We start from the raw sequence: 7,500 nt of genomic DNA, 5'->3' as shown, positions 1-7,500 counted from the left end.
TCATGGCAACCTAAGTCCCGGTCATGGCCTTATACAAGGTTGGCTCAGACTAAGCTTTCTCTCAACAAGCACTAGCCCGCGAGGCACTTGAATGGACGCTTCCACCCAAGTCAGCCCTCAATAGATCGAGATCTGAACAAATAACCATAAACCATGGTTAGTCTCAAGCATTCACAATAAGGCACTATATATCAATATCAATCTCATCCATACACACAACAAGGCACATTCACATCGAGAAAGAAAAGAAACACATCGAGGCAACAATCGGGCATTCAATCGAGGCACATATCATTAAAATTGGGAATCATACATCGGGACCTCCCACCATCACCAGGGCCAGGGGGGCAGCCCATGGTGGGTGGCCTAAGCTCGCATAGCACCCGGTGAGACAGCCCAACAATACCCTGCCGGCTCACCCCCCCCTAAAGAGCCTTAGAGATTTTAGAGCTATGCTACCAGTAACCGTTACAATGTTTGAAATGGGGACACTTTTCCTAACACAAGGGGTCTACCCGGCCATGGCCCTATACATGGGTGGCTCATGGCAACCTAAGTCCCGGTCATGGCCTTATACAAGGTTGGCTCATGACATCCTCCCCCACCTATTCTAACGACGTCCTCGTCGACTTGCTGGCTTGAAATTCTTCGATCTTCCTTTGAAATCTCTGGAGGTCGTGCTCTCTCTCCCAGCTGGTTTCTTCTAGGCCTAGTCCCTCCCACTTTACTAAGTACTCCCGAACTAGTCTTCGAGATATCTTGGTTTCCCTGTCAGCTAAGATCTCTTGGACTCGACGCTCTGAAGGTGGTTTCATGGTGATGGCGGCTCTGGTTGGCTCTCTTCGACCAGCATCTGTAGGATCTGCATGGAATGGCTTCAAGTTGCTCACATGAAATACTGGGTGCACCTTCATCCACTTTGGAGGGTCGATTTTGTAGGAAGCATTCCCCACCTTGGAAAGGACCCTTACTGGACCTTCGTACTTGCGCACCAATCTGCGATCTCTCTTCCTCAAGAACCTGGTTTGTTCAGGGACTAATCGAACAAGAACCAAATCCCCAACTTGAAATTGCTGAGCTCTACGACCCTTGTCTGCCCATTTCTTCATCCGTTTTGACGCTTTCTCTAAGTAGGCTTGTGCGATCTCCGTGTTTAGTTTCCATTCCTTGCTGAGGTTGAATGCTCTGGGATTCTTTCCTCCATATTGTTCCAAGGAAGTGTGGGGTAGCCTTGGTAATTGTCCGGTGATCACCTCAAATGGGCTCTTGTTGGTGGAAGAGCTCTTGTTGGAATTAAAACAGAGTTGAGCAACGTCCAATAATGAGGGCCAGTTCTTTTGGTTGGCGTGGACAAAATGCCTCAAGTATTCCTCTAACAATCCATTGAACCGTTCTGTTTGGCCATCAGTTTGAGGGTGATAGCTCGAGGAGATGTTGAGTTGGGACCCCAAAATCTTGAAAAGTTCTCTCCAAAAGGACCCTGTGAATCTAGGATCTCTATCACTGACAATGTTTTGGGGGAGGCCCCAATACTTGACCACATGTTTGAACAATAGTCGAGCTGTGTCCTCCGCTGTACAGTACTTGGGAGCAGGAATGAATGTGGCATACTTAGAGAACCGATCAATCACCACCAAGATAGCTCCAAGATCGCCAACCTTGGGTAGGCTCGAGATGAAATCGAGGGAGATGCTTTACCACGGTTTGGTAGGTACCGATAAAGGTTCAAGCATACCTGCAGGTTTCCTCTTCTCGACTTTGTCTTGTTGGCAAATGAGGCAAGTCTTCGTATATTCCATCACATCTTGTCGCATTTGAGGCCAATAATAACCTTGTTTCAATAACGCCAACGTGCGCTGCCAGCCCGGATGTCCCGCCCATGGGGTGTCATGACACTCCCTCATCAGCATCTGTCTCAGACCTCCTGCTCTTGGCACAAAGACTCGAGGTCCCTTGGTCCACAAGACCCCATTTTCTTTCCAGAAATGTTTGGACTTCCCTTCTTCCACTAGCTTCAAAATGGCACAGGCTTGCGGGTCTTTCCCTAAATGGTCTCCAATCAACTTATGGATGTCTGTAGTGGCTCTGCTAGCCACCATTGGGGCCATTCTTCTGAGGGCCGCTAACTCTGGCCGCCTGCTCAAGGCATCCGCCACTTGATTAGTCTTCCCCGCGGTATGCTCAAAATAAAAGTCGAACTCAGCTAAAAATTCCTGCCACCTAGCTTGTTTCGCCGTGAGTCTTGGTTGGGTGAGGAAGTGGCTAACGGCTGTGTTGTCTGTCTTCACGACAAAGTGCGCACCCAACAAGTAATGCCGCCAAGTCCTCAAGCAATGAACCACCGCAAGGAGCTCTTTCTCCTGGGCTGTGTATTTCCTTTCAGCTTCGCTCAGCTTCCTACTTTCGAATGCTACCGGGTGATGTTGTTGTAAAAGCACACCTCCAATAGCAAAATCCGATGCATCCGTCTGGACTTCAAAAGGCTTTCCAATATCGGGGAGAGCTAAGATGGGATCCTTCATAATAGCATCCTTCAATCCCTCAAAGGCCTCCTGGCACTCATTCGTCCAACACCATTTATGTTCCTTCTTCAGTAGCTCCGTGAGGGCCGTGGTCTTACGAGAGTACCCTTCCACAAACCTTCTATAATAGTTGGCTAGTCCCAAAAAGGAGCGGAGCTCACTAACATTCTTCGGTATCGTCCACTCTTTGATGGCCCTGACTTTTTCCATGTCCATTCGGATGTGGCCACGTTCGACAATGTGACCGAGAAAATGGATTTGGGTCTGAGCGAATGCACACTTCTCCCTTTTTACATATAACTGGTGGTCCTGTAACCTTTGAAATACCTGGCGCAGGTGTTCTTGATGTTCTTCCAACGTGGAGCTATACACCACTATATCATCTAAATAAATGACTACAAACTTGTCTAGGTAGTCATGAAACACCTGATTCATCAATGTACAAAATGTGGCAGGAGCATTGGTTAGTCCAAAAGGCATCACAAGGAATTCAAATGCACCATACCGTGTTACACAGGTGGTCTTCGGCTCATCTCCCTCGAGGATTCTGACCTGATGGTATCCCGATCTCAGGTCCAGTTTGGAGAAGTATTTGGCCCCGCTCAATTGATCAAACAAGTCTGCTATGAGCGGGATAGGATATTTGTTTCTTACGGTGACTTTGTTCAAAGCCCTGTAGTCGACACATAAGCGCAAGCTCCCATCATGCTTTTTCTGGAATAGCACTGGCGCTCCGAAAGGAGCCTTTGATGGTCGGATGAACCCGGCTTGTAGAAGCTCATCCAACTGTTTTCTCAGCTCGGCCAACTCTGGCGGGGCCATGCGATAGGGGGCTCTAGCAGGGGGTTTTGCCCCTGGGAGTAGCTCAATTTCGTGGTCCACTGCTCGTCGAGGGGGTAGAACCTTGGGCAACATCTCTGGCATCACCTCTTTGAATTCTTCTAACACTTTCTTCACGCCATTGGGTATTGGTTCTACTTTCGACCCTTCTTTGTAGATCGGCATGGCCACAAAAGAGGGTTCCCCTCTCTTTACCCCTTTCTTGAATTGCAAAGCCGAAATCATTTTCTTCCCACTCTTTGGCAAGATATTGGCTGGCACCACACATGGGTGTTCTCCTAAGAACAACAAGCAGCTAGCAGCGGGGATAGGGATCACCTGAGCCAACGTCATGAAGTCCAATCCTAGAACGACATCAAAGTCATCCATGGGGGAGACTGTGAAGTCTACCTTCCCTTCCCATGGCCCCAATTGGGTCGTCACACTTTTCGAGCTTCCACTGATTGCAAAGGCTGGCGAATTGACCGCCTTCATTCGCCCACAGTCTTTACCAATCTGAAGACCACACCTTTTTGCTTCTTCTGGTGTGATGAAAGTGTCGGTTGCGCCTGTATCCACCATAGCCTTGGTGGTTTTCCCATTAATCGTCAAGTTCACGTACATCAAGCCTCTGCTCTGCTCTTTCTTTATAGTGTTCAATTGGGTGTGAAGGGCACTGAGGAACCTTATTGAGCCCATCCTGGCTGGCTCCTCTTCAGCTTCTTCAACGCTCTCGGGCACTTTTGCAGACTCTTGGGATGAGGTCCTTAAGGCATTAAGGGCTCCTCGGTGCGGGCACTCAGCCACTCGATGCGGCCCCTTGCAAAGAAAGCAAGCAAGCGGTTGCCTAGGCTTGAAGATCCCTGCGTTGTTTGTCCTAGGCTGGATGCTATCTCGCCCAAAGGACTTCCTGTCTGATCCCCAACTGAAGGGTCGGTCCAACCTAGTTATCTTTCCCCCACTCCCAAGATTAGAGCTACTACCCGGTGGTGGAGGGTTCTTCCGTTTTAACGAACCATCATTAAAATCATGAAGACGTTCCGCTGCAGCCATGGCCGTCGTCACATCTTGCACTCTTTGCCTCTGTAGCTCTGTCCTCGCCCATGGCTTGAGGCCCTCAATAAAATGGAATAACTTGTCCTTCTCGGACATGTCCCTAATATCCAGTATCAGGGTAGAAAAGTTCCTCACGAACTCTCGCACCGTTCCGGTTTGCACCAACTCTCGAAGTCTCCTTCGAGCCATATAATCCACATTCTCCGGAAAAAACTGGTTTTTCAGTTCACGCTTCAGATCTGTCCAGGTCTTAATCGGGCACTCGTCATCGACAAACTTGGAGCGCCACCACAACTTGGCATCCCCTACGAGATACATCGATGCCATTGTCACCTTGTCTTCCTCTGAACTTGTGTGTACAGCTCGGAAGTATTGTTCCATGTCGAACAGGAAATTCTCAAGTTCCTTAGCATCCCTTGCCCCCTCAAAGCACCGAGGCTCCGGTACTTTGGGCCTTTGTCCCCTGTCCGTCGAGCTTGAACTCGAACTGGCCACCGCCATTTGTAGGATGCTCATCTGGGCCCTGAGCTCCTCAAACTCCTTGTGGAGTATGTTCAAGGCATCTCTAGCCTCTTCGCTCACATTGTGGAGAGTATCGGACAACTCCCGCTGGGTTGTCTCGATCTCCCTCACTCGGTCTTTTGTTACCATATGAGTTTTCATTGCGGCCACCGCGGCCTCAAGTTCCTCAATTCTCTGCCGATGATCCGGTCCACCACTTGTGGCCATCTCATCCATTTCTCTAGCACTTCTCAACCGTGCTCTGATACCACGTGTCACGGACTAAGCTTTCTCTCAACAAGCACTAGCCCGCGAGGCACTTGAATGGACGCTTCCACCCAAGTCAGCCCTCAATAGATCGAGATCTGAACAAATAACCATAAACCATGGTTAGTCTCAAGCATTCACAATAAGGCACTATATATCAATATCAATCTCATCCATACACACAACAAGGCACATTCACATCGAGAAAGAAAAGAAACACATCGAGGCAACAATCGGGCATTCAATCGAGGCACATATCATTAAAATTGGGAATCATACATCGGGACCTCCCACCATCACCAGGGCCAGGGGGGCAGCCCATGGTGGGTGGCCTAAGCTCGCATAGCACCCGGTGAGACAGCCCAACAATACCCTGCCGGCTCACCCCCCCCTAAAGAGCCTTAGAGATTTTAGAGCTATGCTACCAGTAACCGTTACAATGTTTGAAATGGGGACACTTTTCCTAACACAAGGGGTCTACCCGGCCATGGCCCTATACATGGGTGGCTCATGGCAACCTAAGTCCCGGTCATGGCCTTATACAAGGTTGGCTCATGACACCCAGCGTGTGCCGATGGTGGTCGAGGCAAGCGCCCGCACCAAGGCCGAGCGTGTGCCGATGGTGGTCGAGGCAAGCGCCCGCACCAGGGCCCAGCGTGTGCCGATGGTGGTCGAGGCAAGCGCCCTCACCAAGGCCGAGCGTGTGCCGATGGTGGTCGAGGCAACCGGCCGCACCAAGGGCCGGCGTGTGCCGATGGTGTTCGAGGCAACCGCCCGCACCAGGGCCCAGCGTGTGCCGATGGTGGTCGAGCCAGGAGCCCGCACCAAGGGCCGGCTTGTGCCGATGGTGTTCGGGGCAACCGCCCGCACCAGGGCCCTGCGTGTGCCGATGGTGCTGGGGGCAAGCGCCCGCACCAGGGCCCAGCGTGTGCCGATGGTGCTGGGGGCAACCGCCCGGACCAGGGCCCAACGTGTGCCGATGGTGGTCGAGGGAACCGCCCGCACCAGGGCCCAGCGTGTGCCGATGGTGCTGGGGGCAAGCGCCCGCCCCAGGGCCCAGCGTGTGCCGATGGTTATCGGGGCAACCGGCCGCACCAGGGCCCAGGGTCTGCCGATGGTGCTCGAGGCAACCGCCCGCACCAAGGCTCAGCATGTGCCGATTGTGATCGAGGCAACAACCCACACCAGGGCCCAGCTTGTGCCGATGGCGGTCGAGGCAAGTGCCCGTACCGAAGGGCAGCCTATGCCGATGATGGTCGATGCATGTGCCATCACCATGCGTCATCATGTGCCATTGATGGTCGAGGCCTTGGCCGAAGTTCGATTTTGAGCCACGGTGCCCATGCTTGGCTCCAGCATGTGCTGGTGCCGCATTTTTTTCACTCGGGACAGCATCGCCGGAGCATCGCCGGAGCGTCGCCGGAGTACCGCCGGAGAACCTGACCGGCGGCATTGGGGTTCCGGCGATTGGGAGGGGGGCCGGGGGGGTGTGCGCACATGATGTGCGATGGGTGCTGGTACTTGGCCTTGTGTTGGCCCCCTATCCCTCATCAAACCTCTGAGAATTCACACCCCCTTAAAGAGCATTTGAGATTTTACAGGTTTGCTACCAGTAGCCGTTAAAGTGTCTGAAATGGGGACACTTTTTTCAAACGGTCACAAAATCTTCTCTACTTCGAGTTTTTAGCTGAATTTTTTTGTGCATGCCAACAAAAATAGAAGGATCATGCCTACAAAATTTGGGGCCAAAAATCGATATAAAAAAATTTTAAAAAATCCCGAACCGCAAAAAGTTTCGAAAATCGTGAAAAATAGAAAACGAGTCATCTTCCAACGAAACTTCACGTGAAGGCTTAGGGGACCATTGTATGAATTTACAAGCCATAAAAATGGCATTGGCACGGCAGAAATTTGAAGATGTGCCTAAACCCACCAGGGCCCAGCGTGTGCCGATGGTGCTCGAGGCAAGCGCCCGCACCAGGGCCCAGCGTGTGCCGATGGTGGTCGAGGCAACCGCCCGCACCAGGGCCGATAGTGTGCCGATGGTGCTTGAGGCAACCTGTCGCACCAGGGCCCAGCGTGTGCCGATGGTGATCGAGGCAACCTGCCGCACCAGGGCCCAGCGTGTGCCGATGGTGGTCGAGGCAAGCGCCCGCACCAGCACCCAGCGTGTGCCGATGGTGCTCGAGGCAACCGACCGCACCAGGGCCCAGCGTGTGCCGATGGTGCTCGAGGCAACTTGCCGCACCAGGGCCCAGCGTGTGCCGATGGCGCTCGAGGCAAGCTCCCGCACCAGGGCCCAGCGTGTGCCGATGGTGCTCGAGGCAACCTGCCG

This window comes from Durio zibethinus, unplaced genomic scaffold, assembly GCF_047325235.1.
Source record: "Durio zibethinus cultivar Kanyao isolate XHJ-2024 unplaced genomic scaffold, ASM4732523v1 HiC_scaffold_391, whole genome shotgun sequence".
NCBI classification, from domain to species: domain Eukaryota; kingdom Viridiplantae; phylum Streptophyta; class Magnoliopsida; order Malvales; family Malvaceae; genus Durio; species Durio zibethinus.
This window is presented reverse-complemented; position numbering follows the sequence as displayed.